Below are 13,694 nucleotides of genomic sequence, written 5' to 3'. Positions count from 1 at the left end.
AGACTCCCTGGTACACACCAGACCTAGGCCCAACCAAGCCACTAAAGACAACACTGTCCTCAATGCGTGGGGCTTACCACCACTTACAGGACACCAGCCATGCAATAATTGCAGTGTGTGCCACCTCACATCCCCATCAAAAACCTTGGATTTGGAACCAGGAAAAGTATGGACACAACGCCAGTTCACTAATTGTAACTCTTCAAACCTGGTTTACCTGATGACATGTAGATGTGGCCTGCGATATGTGGGTATGACCACACGTAAAGTACGGACAAGAATGACTGAACACCGTAGCACCATCCGATGTGGCAAGAATATTAGTAAACTCACAGATCACTTTCTGTCCCACAATCACACCCCCAATGACTTCACTTGGACTGTGATTGAACAATTTGCCTTAACTGAGAATAATGAGAGATATCTCCTCCAGAAAGAACAACGTTGGATTTACCGTTTGTCCACCCATACTGGGGGGCTGAATGACTCCATACCGTGGAATTCCCTCACTACTTGATATACTGTTACCTTTTCTTCTCCCTACAATACTGTGCATCCACCCAATTTGTACCACCTACGATTTAATGTTTTAATTTCCCATTCCACATAAGCACGTCAATTAACTTGCTTGCCCCGCTGTTTCTTGGAGCAATAATGTGCTTATTATGCCCCTAAGTGCTTCTTTGATAACAGCGAGCGCCTACATATTCTACCGCGCATGCGCGGTAACTGCACACAGCCTTTGCTCATCCGCGCATGCGCGGAGAACACTAATCCAAGGCTCGCGCTCCGAACAGGCACCACTACCCTCTGCGCATGCGCTGTACACGGATGACATGGCGCTTTCGCGCAAGGGCACCCCTCCCTCTATTTCTACCCTCACCCAGGTGCAGGCAATCACGAAGGCTTTATAAACAAGCCCGGCCAAGCCCTCTTTTCACAACCGGGCGCCGCAGAAGGACGACAGGTCCAAGGAGGAACCAGATCGACATCTTCGTGAGTAATGAGGCTGCGCTCTACAGCTACTGTTGGGGTAAGGTGTTGAGGTCTTCCCTTGCAGGTTGGATAATTTTTTTTAAAAACCAATACTACCTTCTTCCAGGGTCTTTTTCTCTGCCAGGCGACCCAAGAAGGCTTTGAACAGAAAAATACTGTGTGAGGAAAACTTTCTTTTACTTACCTGAACCTCACGTTGGTATTTTCCGTATTCTAGCTCACCACAACAACCGGCTTCTAGATAACTATCACTTGAGTCTTGCCACTGACAAGGCCACACCTTAGCCATGCATAGTTCGTTCACTCACCTTATAAGACGGTGGAATGACGACTGTTTCTGCAATAATATGCTAATATGACTCTACCTTGTACGTCTGTCTGTCTCCCTTTCATGTTATATGTAGCAAAGCGAGAGGGAACCCCCTTCTCACCCATATAGCACCGTAGGGAGTGCTACACATAAAAACAAAAAACACTCACTGTAAATTATCTATTTAAAACCCACACATACTCACTTGGTCCTGAGGAAAGCCTGTTTTAAATTAAGAAAGGCCAGGCTGAAACATGTAGACCACTGGACACTGGAGGTCATAATCCATACTCCACCGTGTCCGTCTGCCTTTTAATTTGCCAACAGAGACCCAGTATATTAAAATATTTTTACCCTCGGGTGCTGGGATTTTTGTATGGCTTTTTAATCTTCACCTTCACACTCACCACACTGCACACTCAGCAATTATACCAGCTCCGCAGTAATCTGGCGTCGAAGCACACCCGGGGCACGTTAGGTGCCACTGTGGTGGGCCCGATGATGAAGCATGCCACCAACTAGGTTGGTGGGTGAGGGCTTTCAAAAAAACCCACCGTTTTTTTCTTGACATACGTACTCCATTGAGTCTTCCTTATAAAAAACCTAGCTAGTCCTTCCTGATTTGACATATCACAACAACAACCTAACAAACATCTAACCCTTTCTTGTCCCTTAACGTATCTCCTATAAAGCTTGTGAATTCCTTTACTTGACTACAACTTCAATTATCTCAACAAACAAATTTCTCATTCTTAACCGTTCCTAATGCTAACTCATTTATAACATGCACCATCATTTCCAACTCTACAAATTGCTTCTACAAAACACTACAACTCACTAAAGGAATATACATTTACAACATGGCTTCACTTGCGCAGTAGCACGTCTCTATAACTGAACAAATGCACACCCAAAATACAATAATACAATAGAACTGCACATGTACATCTACACTACTATTACTTTAATATTGCACCTGTATAACAACAGTACACCTGTACATTTGTGCATAATAAAACACTAAATATGCACAACTTTACAACTGTAGGATTCTAGATCTAGGGGTAGATGTATCAAGATTTTCATTAGCGATTTCTTAATAGCGAGTCGTTGCGAATCGCTATTAAGAAATCGTTAAATGCGATGTATGTACGTTTCTGCGACTTTTTAGCGATTCCTTAGAACTCGCAATTTATTTTAAGAATTTTATGCGACTTCTTAATTTGCGAATTTCGCAAATTAAGAAATCGCAAAAAAGCGTGAATCTGCTACTGCCAACAACGAAATAGCTGAGTCATACTCAGGAACTGAGCTTGATTAGTTTCACCTGCCTGCCTGAGCCACACCCAGTGGCAGTTGGAAACCTGTTTGGCTGCAGAGAGGAGCTGCTTGACTTCAGGATGGAGCCTGCAAATTCAGAAGGAGGACCCTCAGCAGAAAAAAGAAAAAGGAAGCAAAAGTTTTCAGAAAGGGAGGTGGAAACTTTGGTGGAGGAAATGGCCTGCAACCATGAACTTTTGTTTGGGAAGCAAGCCAAATATGTTCCTGAAGTCAGGAAGAGGAAGTTATGGCTGGAAATCCAGGAAAAAGTCAATGCAGTTGGTGTCATCCCAAGATCAATTGATGAAATTAAAAAGCGTTGGTACGACATGAGGCTGAGGGCAAAGGAAAAACTTGCTGAGAGACTAAAGGATGCCAATAAAACTGGTGGAGGATCTGGAAATGTAGACCAACCAACCCCACATGAGGAGCTCATTGAATCTACAATTCAGCATGAAAGTGTTTCCGGAGTCTCTGCCATTGACAGTTCTGATCACACAGTTGCTGAACATGGTAAGCAGGATGCTTGATTTTTTTCATTGCATAATTCAAAAGCATTACTGTATGAGTATGAGTGTGTGAGCATTATTCCATGTGTTTAATAAATTACAGCACTTACATGTGTACATTGATCCCCTTTTTTGTTTGACATTACTGCTTAATTATGATATGCTGTAAATTTTTGCTGCACTAACATACATGCATTAGAATAAATACTCAACACTATTTCTTTAGGTAGCATAATTTATTAGGCATGTAGCACACAGTAAGGCAAGCATCTCATGTGACTCTTTCTTTGTTCCCAGATCATGTTGTAGATTCACATGATGGTGATGGTGGGCAATCCTCACAGGAACATATTACAGCCCCAGAAGAAGTCAATGTCAGTGATGAGCAGGAATCATTCTCTTTTTTAAGAAGGAAAAGAAAAGCAGTTGCACAACTGCAACCTTTTGAGGAATCAGATGATGAACCTGAGGGATCAACAAATAACATAACTGTGTCAGAACAGGAAGTTATACATCTTGACACAGTTAGTGATTCTGCTTCAAGAAGATCTTATTTAAATAATAATACCAGGAGAAGCAGGGGAGAAGTCACAGAGACAGCAAATGTTTTTGCAGGTTTGGAGAACAACATGCTTTCTGTGCAAGAAAAACAACATAAAGCATTAAGGTCAATTAATGCCCAACTAAATAAATTAAACAAGAGTAACAATAAGGTGGGTGATGGTATGAGGCGGATGGCTGACTCCATGGACAGACTTTGTGTAGCTTTTGAAAGATCAGAGTCAAACAGAGTGAGGGATTCTCGCACTCATAATATCAGACTACAGAAGTATTATGGAGCTATAAATAGACTATGCACTGTGACTTCACAGAGTAACAGGAGAAGCATTGCCATGCAACGCATGGTTGCTGAATGCAGTAGAAATGTGGCCAAAGGGCTGGATAAAGTGTCCCATTCTTTTGAATTATTAAAGACTTGTCAGAAAGGGGCAAGTGCGTTCTTTGAGGCAATTGAGTCTGAGGAGACTTCCAGTAGAACCAGCAGTAACCCTACACCCACTTTGGACACCCCTGACATGAGGAGTGGAAGCCTTGGCAGCCAACATACATCTGTGAGGAGAAGTGGGCCAGGCCAACGCAGGAGTAGCAGAAGGGGAAAAAATAAAAAAAAAACATTTAACATATATATAAATAAAAGATAATGACACTGTGAGCAAACATTGTCACATGTATGTCCTGTGGATTAACAGGTTCCAGGTTTTTGTTACCCTTCTAATTTTGAAAAATAAAAGGTTTACACAATTAAAACACAGTTGTTATGTTTTTACTTCTTACCTAAAAATAATTGTTTGTAATTTCTGCACGCCTTTGTCGCCCAGCCACTGCTCCTAAACCGGTAGCACATCTTCTTGGTGGAGGGACATCATCATTATCAGAAGATTCAGGGTCACTCACTTCACATTCTGTTCCTTTTCTAATAGCCATGTTATGTAGCATAGCACAACTTGTAATTATTTTGCAGCACAATGAAGGTTTATATTGCAAGGATCCTCCACTTTTATGGATTCTTCTAAATCTGCTTTTCAAAATTCCAAAAGTTCTTTCAATAACTCCACGTGTTGAACGGTGTGCCTTATTGTATCTCCTTTCATGAATGTTATTTGGATTTAGATATGGTGTCAAAATGAAATCACGAACTGCATAGGCACTGTCTCCTAAATTTAAATTTCAGAAATGTGACAGTTTTAAAAATAGGTTGACAAAAGGTTTACAATTGATTTTGATTTTTGAAGTAGCACTTACCAAGCAGAAATCCATCTCCAAATTCACCAGCACTCAAACGTCCATGTAATCCACTGTGTCTAAATATATATGAATCATGAGTGCTTCCAGGAAATTTTGCAACAATGTCAGTAATAATATACTTAGCATTACACACCATTTGAATGTTTAAAGAGTGGTAACTTTTCCTATTCCTATAAACATGCTCAGTTGCAGCTGGAGGTGTAATGGCAATATGTGTCCCATCTATACATCCAATTACATGTGGAAAATGGGCAATTTGATAAAAATCAAATTTTGAAATTTGGATATCTTGAGGTGTGCTGGAGAAGTAAATATGATGTTGCAACCTGTTCATCATTGCATCCAAAAATACCCTAAAAAACCTTGAAAAGGCACTCTGAGATACTCCTCCCACCTCTGCAATCACCCTTTGAAAAGATCCTGAGGCAAGAAGGTGCAGGGAACATAAGACCTGCACATGAGTTGGTATAGAATGTGTCCTGTGTGTTTCATGCTCCAAAAAAGGCTTTAACTCCTCTATTAAGTCCAAAATGGTATGTGGATGCAGTCTATATTTCTCAAAAATGTCTTCTTCAGTTTGTTGAAATAAGGTAATCCTCAATTTGAAAATCCTTTCCTGCCTCTGTCTCATCTGTGCAAGAGCTTGGATGCGCAGTCTTCTAGCTATCAGGTAAAGTCCAGCCATGGTTCTGTTCAAAAAATCAGTTGGGGCTGTCTTTTAAACATTCAAAAAAAAATTGCACCTGGTTTGACTTAGTGTTAATTGCGAATTCTTAATTTGCGATTTGTCGTTTTTCGCTATTTGCGATTCTTTGATAAATTTCAAAGCGACTTCTTAAATTGCGATCATGCAAAATAGAGAATCGCTACGAAAAATTCGCATAAACATGAAATCGTAAATAACGAAATGCAAAAAATAGCGATTTCTTATTTAGCGCTGCGAAAAAACACATACATCCCGAAATATGCAAAACATTCATTAACGATTCGTTATGGTCAAAATTCTGCGAATTTCGGCCATAACGATTCGCAAAATGCTTGATACATCTAGGCCCTAGAGTTATAGAGTTACAGTTTTACAGGATTACACCTTTACCATTCTACTGCTTGACAACTCTAACATGGAACAACTTTACAGCAATACTACAACTCTACTACCGCACAACACTATAATTGCACATAGATATCAACAATACAGTTCTACAATTGCTCAATTCGCTATTTGCAACACAATTCTATCTGTAAAATGTTACCAATTCCACAAGCCTAAATCTGCACCACAGTACATTTACAACAAAATGCCAACTCTACAATTGCATATCCATAACACCTTTGGCACAATGCAGATCAACAAACCCGCTCCTAGATGAGCACTACAACTGTGCACATCTACAACACTACAGTTTTACAACTTAATATTTGCAACCACATCAAAGCTGCAAACTCTGTAAATGAAGAACTGTGCAATTAGACCTCTACAGCTAGAACACTGTAATACTATAATTCTAACGTGTCACAGTTCTAATATCCACAACTATACCAAACAATAGTATTACACTGTTAAAATTCTACAACTTTACAATGTTAAACCTGCCATTCCATAGTTTTAGAACAGCAGTAGATTTACAAAACTACACAATAACAGCCATGCTAAAATCGAATACATTTACAACTATGCATTTCTAAATCTGCAAATCTACAAGACAACAACTCATAACTTTCTATAACTACACACTGCCATATTCACAACACTGGAAGTATACAATTGCAGATCTTTAACAGTACAACTCTACATCAACATATTTACAACACTGCCTATATAAAACTGCACATCTGCACATACCACAACTCCACACCTGCACAGCTAAAACAACCCTTCAATTTGACAGCTCTAAATCCACTGAATTCTACAATTTAATAAAGCCACAAACACACGTGTATGTCAACAACTGCACATATCGACAACCCCACAACTCTACGACTGTAAAATAGCAGCACTGTACATCCATAACACAACAATTACACAACTGTACAACTTGTAAAGTTCTTCATCCACACAGGTGAAATTCAGTAACTCTACAAATGCCCATCTACAACTACATTGCAATTGCACACCAACAAAACTCCGTAGCTCTAAAAAAGCACAATTGAACATTAACAATTAAAACCCTGACAGTGCAACTGAACAACCCCATAACCATATAATTTATTGTTTCTAAAACAGCAAATTTCAAATCTACAATTGCACACTCTAAAACAACAATACAATGCTACAACTGCACATATGTACATTCTCAACTGCTCTGCAAAGTCAATTCTACAAAATACAATAGTTCAACTCTACAAATGTACAACTTAAAACTGAAGAACTTGACTTGAGCACATTTGCTCATCTACAACAGGACTACAATTCAATATTCACTTCTGCACAATCTCACATCTACAACAACATAAAACTTGAAATTACTTAAATATCACAAAGACTGCAAACCCTGGGCTTGCAAAGTCAGTCTCCATTGCAGTGTTGTCTGATTCTGGACTTGATAAGATTCTCTCCAATTGAGTAACTTCAGTGGCTAAACTCTCCTGTGCTTTCCCTATAACTGTGATTACAGTGACAAGATAGCTTCCCCTCGCTACAGCTCTCTCCATCACAGGGACTCCAGAGTCTGGCCTATCTTGCACTTACTCCTTCCCAAAGGCTACAGAACCTTGCCTTCTTGGATCTCTACCCATCACAATCGCTACAACACCAGGGCCCTCTTGGTTTGTCCCAGAAAAGTGCCTGCAGAGAGTGCATAAGTACATCATCTTTTTTAGTGCTGGTATTTTGACCAGGACACTGTGTGACTGCTGTTCAGACTCTAAGTACATGTGCTGTGATCCAGAAAATTGATGTAAAATAAACAAAAACAAATTTGCTTTTTTAACTATTACCTATGGCTACAGCAAGCTGGCACCGCAAATGCACTAGTAGTGTATCATTTGGGGTGAAGTGTGCACTTACAACACCAATATATATGACTGTAAAGGTTTGGCTCAGATCCTGGATGAATACAAATTGCAGTAACCTGTTAAAATAAGCCAATTTGGGGCGTTTGGGCAATATTTTTTACTCATTATGTAAATCACCCCTAAGTGTAACCTGTAGACTATAAGGCTTGGTGCTTAATCTATGAAAGTGATCTGAGTGAGATTTGGATCAGTTGCAGTTTTTCTGCAGTGTTGCAACACCGCAACATGCCAGCTCATCCTCTTTTCATGCAGGCTTTAGTTGATGAAATCATGTTGTTGCATGTAATGTCTGTGATGAACATGCTTGCAAGAAGGAGGGGGTTTTGGTGTCTGTAGGCATACACTCTCACTTTGTTGAGTTTGATGGTCAGCTGACTGGCTAAAGTCTCATACGTGTCTTGGGCCATAATGTTAAAGGAGGTGAAAGTGTCAATTAATGCGGTTACTGGTCGTCCTCCCATCAGCAGTGGGCATTTGGGTAGAGATCAGGAACTCATCTGGCATTGGTTGACAAAATACACTACATGACAGAGCCTTTTCCCTCATCACTGTCTTCTTTTCCGAGTTTCACTAGGGCAGGACTATCTGTACACTTTTTCATGATGGCTCATTTCACCACATGCTGAGCACTTTTTGCCATTTTCTGGTCACTCTTCCACATGTGGAAAGAATCCTCCACAGTGTCCATAGGGTTGACTTTGTTTTAGGTGCCCTTCTCCATTCGGCAGAGTGACCTAGGGTTAACATGTCCTGCATCGCCTTGCCAAGCTCTAGAAACCCTGTATTAACTATTCCCATATGTTTTCTGTTTGGTCATGTAGGGTGCATGTGCTGGCAAGATCCTTGAGTCGGATATAGAAGGCATCCACTGATTCATCAGGACCTTGCTGAGCTTGGTGCAAGAGGAATTGCTCATAGTACAGGTTGGCCATGGGCTCAAAGTGCTTGTTGACGGCAGTTCCGATGGTATCCAACGTAAACTGAGGGACTGCTTAAGGCTTATGTCTACACCCACCTGGTGTAGCTGCAAAATACATTTCAAGCCTGTTGAGCCACAGTTTCTTCTTCGATGCTTGCGCTGATGGTGGCTCTATAACAACGAACGGCTCGATGGATGCCATTGTTCCTACTTGTGAGGCCTTCTGCTCATTAATGGTGATGAAGTAGGGGGTTGATCACTCCCTGGCTCAGGTTATACAGGGGATCCCCTCTGTGGTGGTGCTTCAATATACTGCTCATCTGCTTGTTGTGGTGCTGGGTCATCAATACCCGATACCATCCTCACATTCTCATCTGTTTGTGGTGTTTGAGGATCATTGTGCACGAATGTCTGTCGCTGTCCACTCATTGTGGATTATATCCTGGTTTGTAGGGTCTAGGACCTTTCGTAATACTTGACTATCCCCAGTTTCCATTTTTTACTTTGGCAGTGTGAATATAAAGTACACACAGGGACCTTCCAGGTCAACAACGTCTGTCTGCCTGCCGACAGTGGAGGATTTCCGGCAGGTTTCATCAGTGGAGGATCCTGCAACGCTAGAGGAGGAGCTACCACAACGTTCAACTGGTAGTGCGCCTTCTTGTACGCTGAACGTCTCACAGCTGCTCGACTCCTTGCCCTAGAGTGCACAGCAGTCTGATCCTTCTGCTCTTGCAGCACCTGAGGCGCACCTCCTACATGCAGAGGGACTCACTCTCGCTTAGTAGGTGCGCCTCAGGGGCTGTAAGAGCAGCAGGATGAGTGCAGGACACAGGGTTGTGATGCAGCCTACCTGGTTCTGCAGTGTTGACCTCCAGCGAAACACACCCTACTGCCCGGTGCAGCTCACCATGGCTGCATAGCTTTGCTGGTGCTGTGGAGCAGTTGGTGAGTCAAACGATGGGTGCGTGCTGTCTCCCGGTTCTCCTCACCATTATGTAATGCCGGTCGCACAGGCAGGTCATAAAGCAAAATACACACACCATGGGTTGCATGCATAACTCCGACTGTCCTTCGACCCAGGGGCAGCACGATTTATTATGTCTTGTACATCACCAGGAGTAATCCACTCTATCTAGAAACTATGGGGGGCCTTCATGAAGCAAACAAAGTCACCCCCCCTTGATATGCAAACACAACACTACATACCTCACATACGATGAAGCCTGCTTGATTAACCACACAGCTATAAACTGCATTCTTAATTAACCAAACTATGTTCTACGAAGATACAAACCATCTACGTACCACTTACAATAGAGATATTCATTAACGTTAAAAATGGTTGATTAACCAAAAATCAAGGAGCGACAACAGCTTTTTGTAAGAAAAACATATTTTCATGTAACATAAATCAACACTCACTTTGTTATGGCTATTAAACACTGTAGGATTCACACATGCGTGAATCGATAACAGCTTGCAACAGAGTGAGCCGATACAACTGTCAGGTTAGCAAAACAAACATGCTCATAACATAATCAAATTTGACAAGATCACTCAAAGCAAATCAAAACAGAAGACATACATTTACTTGTTCTAAAATGAAATGTACTAATACACTCCTCTGAATGCCTCAACGATTTGCAGCGTGTTCCTTGCCTGATATCTTTTACCTAGTACATTATAAAGACCTAAACTAAAGTGTTTTATTGCTGTATTTGTATACTGTCAGATTGTGCGTTGCGTGATGTGTTGTTGCAGTTTGAGGTATACGTTGTATTTACGTTTCTTTCAAGAAGTTCAACCTCTGAATGATGTGTATCAACTTTCTAATGATCACATTACATGCTTTACAAGCTGTTTGACACTTCTAAAAGGTGCCCTTTGGTGATGGAAGTGCCTAATTCTAATGAGCGATCAGCAAGTAAAAAGAAACACGTTGATTAAATCTGTCTGCTAATACGACTACGTTCTCTATGCCGTCATTTTTTATTTTGAGTCAATCTAGTTGTGTTTTTCAATTTCCTTTTCCACGTGATATCTCACTTTACCTGTTGGGAAGAGGTTGTAGCTCAAGTTCACAGCATACTTTTCCTTATATCAAAATCAAATCTTTGGATAGGAACATTCAAAATGATTACTGGTGATTGTAGTGTATATTTGTATTTCAGTATTACTGAACTACTAAGTAAATTGTTGGAGAGCTAGTCTGTCAAGTAAACTGTAGAAAGATAACTCAGCAACTGATAAAACATTCAAACATAGGACTTCTATATTCTAAAGTGGAATGCTCACCACCGGAACATTCATAGCATGAGCATTCCAAGCAGCAGTAACAACCAGGATAGACCTTTACAGAAAGTCTCCTGTACTCTACAAGTTTCTGGCAGGAATCTCAGGTAGCCGGTCAGTAGTATCACTACAAATGGTAATAAACCACACAGCTCTGGTTGCTGATGTCTTCATTGAAACCTCTTTCTGGTTTCGGCTCACTCAAGGTATGCATCTCCACCCTTCTGCAGGCATTCTAGGCTTGGGATTTAATATTCCTCAATGCTATGCAGGTTGTGAGTGAAGTTTGGAAAGTAGGTGATATGTATAAAGACTTTCACATTCAAGAGCAAAAACATTGAAGAGCAAGGAGCTGAGACGCTACGCCTACAACTTAAAGCATGACTAAGCATGGTCTCGGCAAACCGTCTGGTCCGAGTGTAATGATGAAAGTCCACACCTTCACCTGTTCCTCATTGTGCATGCCCCAGATGCGGACAATGACCTTTTTTCATATTGTTCACTAAAAAAATTAGGGGGGATATTATCAAGGACCGGTGTTAAAATTATCGCCGTTTTATCGGCAGGAAACTGCCGATAAAACGGCGATAATGGGCTTGATAATACGCCCTTGTTAATTCCAATAGAAGCCAACCTTAACACCAGAACATGGGCTTCTATGGCAATCAACAAGGGCGTATTATCAAGCTCATTATTGCCGTTTTACCGGCAGTGTCCTGCCGATAAAACGGCGATAATTTTAACACCGGTCCTTGATAATATGCCCCTAGGTTCTTTACAACTCCCATACGATATGCTAGGTGTCTTGTGCAGTGGTTATTCAGCAGGCAATTAAGTAGTATTACTTGGATGACCACATCGTTCTATGTGTCATCAAGTGATCACATCAGAACGAAGTGTTCACTTTTTTTTATTAGTATTTTACTCCATAAAGGCCACGCAAGCTATATTTTTTCACTACAAGTTGTGACAATCAGATGAACATTATATTTAAGGTATTTGTGTAGCAACATTAAGAGCTCAAAACATTTTTCTAATATGCATAACGTTGCTGCCGATTTCTATTGATCCATTGAACACCAGCTATCAACATAGCATCACTTTAGAATATTTAGCACCTACCCAGAGAGGCAGGCTCTGGGAAAAGACACAGATTTCCATGTTTGCTAGTTTAGGTAAAATTCAGGATCCTTCCTTTTCATATTTGTGTCTCAGAGTAATCAAATGTGCAGTTAAGATTGATATTCTCTTTACAAGGACCAAGATCATTGTCAACATACACTGTTTTGAACCTTATACCAATGAGTGGTTCTATTTCAGACTATGCTAAAGAAACCCTTGTACATCTTGTAATATTTGTGCTAGTTGCTTTTGAGGTCTATTACAATCGCTGACACGCTGACATTTTGATACAAGTTATCTTTGAAATTTTGTCTGTGAATTCACCAATTATGAGACCCAACAAATTGCAGGAAAATAGACAGGAAAGCACTAAGGGTGGTCCGAGCTCATGGAGTTTCATTCCGTGGAATTCTGTGGAGTTGCATGAAAACTTCACAAGATTCCACAGAGCTCCACAAACAGGCGCAATTAGGTACGCTGCTCGCTCTGAGATTTAGGGAAAGAGCGCTTGTTTCGTACTGGAAACTCAGCACGAACGGGTACCATGCGGCGTGCCAGAGGGTGCTGCTTCTCAAGTTGATTTTGCTGCCGCTCTAGTAGATTTTCTACACGAGTGCAGCTTTCTGACCGCAAACGGTTGCTACGACCCGCAACTGCCTGTGCTGGAGAAATCTTGCCGGGTGCCCTCCTAATAATTGAAAACCACGCTAGGGAATGCAAAATCTCACTCGCACTCGCCAATTTACTATTGGCCAGACACGAGCGAGACAAAACTCCACCATGCGGAAGTTGCCAGAATTTGGCAGCAACTCTGTGTTACATGCGTAAGGCGGAGTGGCCAACTCCGGAATTTATCCCCCACCCCTAGAAAACACCCTAAAAGTGCTCTCTTTACTGTGCCAGACTCTGCCACCATGCAGCTTCCCTTTGCACATTCTTCTTGTAATAAATATACATCCACGCAGATAGAATTGCAACTGTGTATTGTTTTCAACCCAACTTCGAAAATGGTATCTTGCCTACATGTAACAATACATCATTTAAATGATCTAGTATGTTACGTTTGGCGCGCCACCTCCTTTATCAATGAATCATCTCCAGATTGAGTGGAGCAATGGTGGTGCTTATTCCGAAGTCACCCAAAGCAGCTGAAGCCCAGATGCTCCTAATTTCCAATATTGTATTAACAAAACCTCGACTGCAAAATGACCACCAAAAGTGTGGTGTGAGACAGAATAAAGACTAGAAAGTCAAGTAGCATGTATAATCCATTTTCCCAGTGGAAAGGGGTGTCTTTGTCACAGAGAAAGAGAAAGAGAGAGGGAGGACAAAGAGAGACAGACCGAGACAGGCAGAGCATTAGGTAGGAGTCCATCTGCTATGGTCCCACGTCCCATGGTTT

At 41.2% G+C, this 13,694-nt stretch overlaps 1 protein-coding gene across 4 annotated transcripts in view; it reads right to left on the bottom strand.

The window, feature by feature from the left end:
- ASTN2 (astrotactin 2) overlaps positions 1 to 13,694 on the bottom strand; it is a 2,754,112-nt gene that overhangs the window by 2,535,938 nt on the left and 204,480 nt on the right. The window lies entirely within an intron of this gene.

Source organism: Lissotriton helveticus, chromosome 5_1 (genome assembly GCF_964261635.1).
Source record: "Lissotriton helveticus chromosome 5_1, aLisHel1.1, whole genome shotgun sequence".
Taxonomy (NCBI): domain Eukaryota; kingdom Metazoa; phylum Chordata; class Amphibia; order Caudata; family Salamandridae; genus Lissotriton; species Lissotriton helveticus.
Note: the sequence above shows the minus strand (reverse complement) of the source record. Positions and strands in the feature narration are given on the sequence as shown.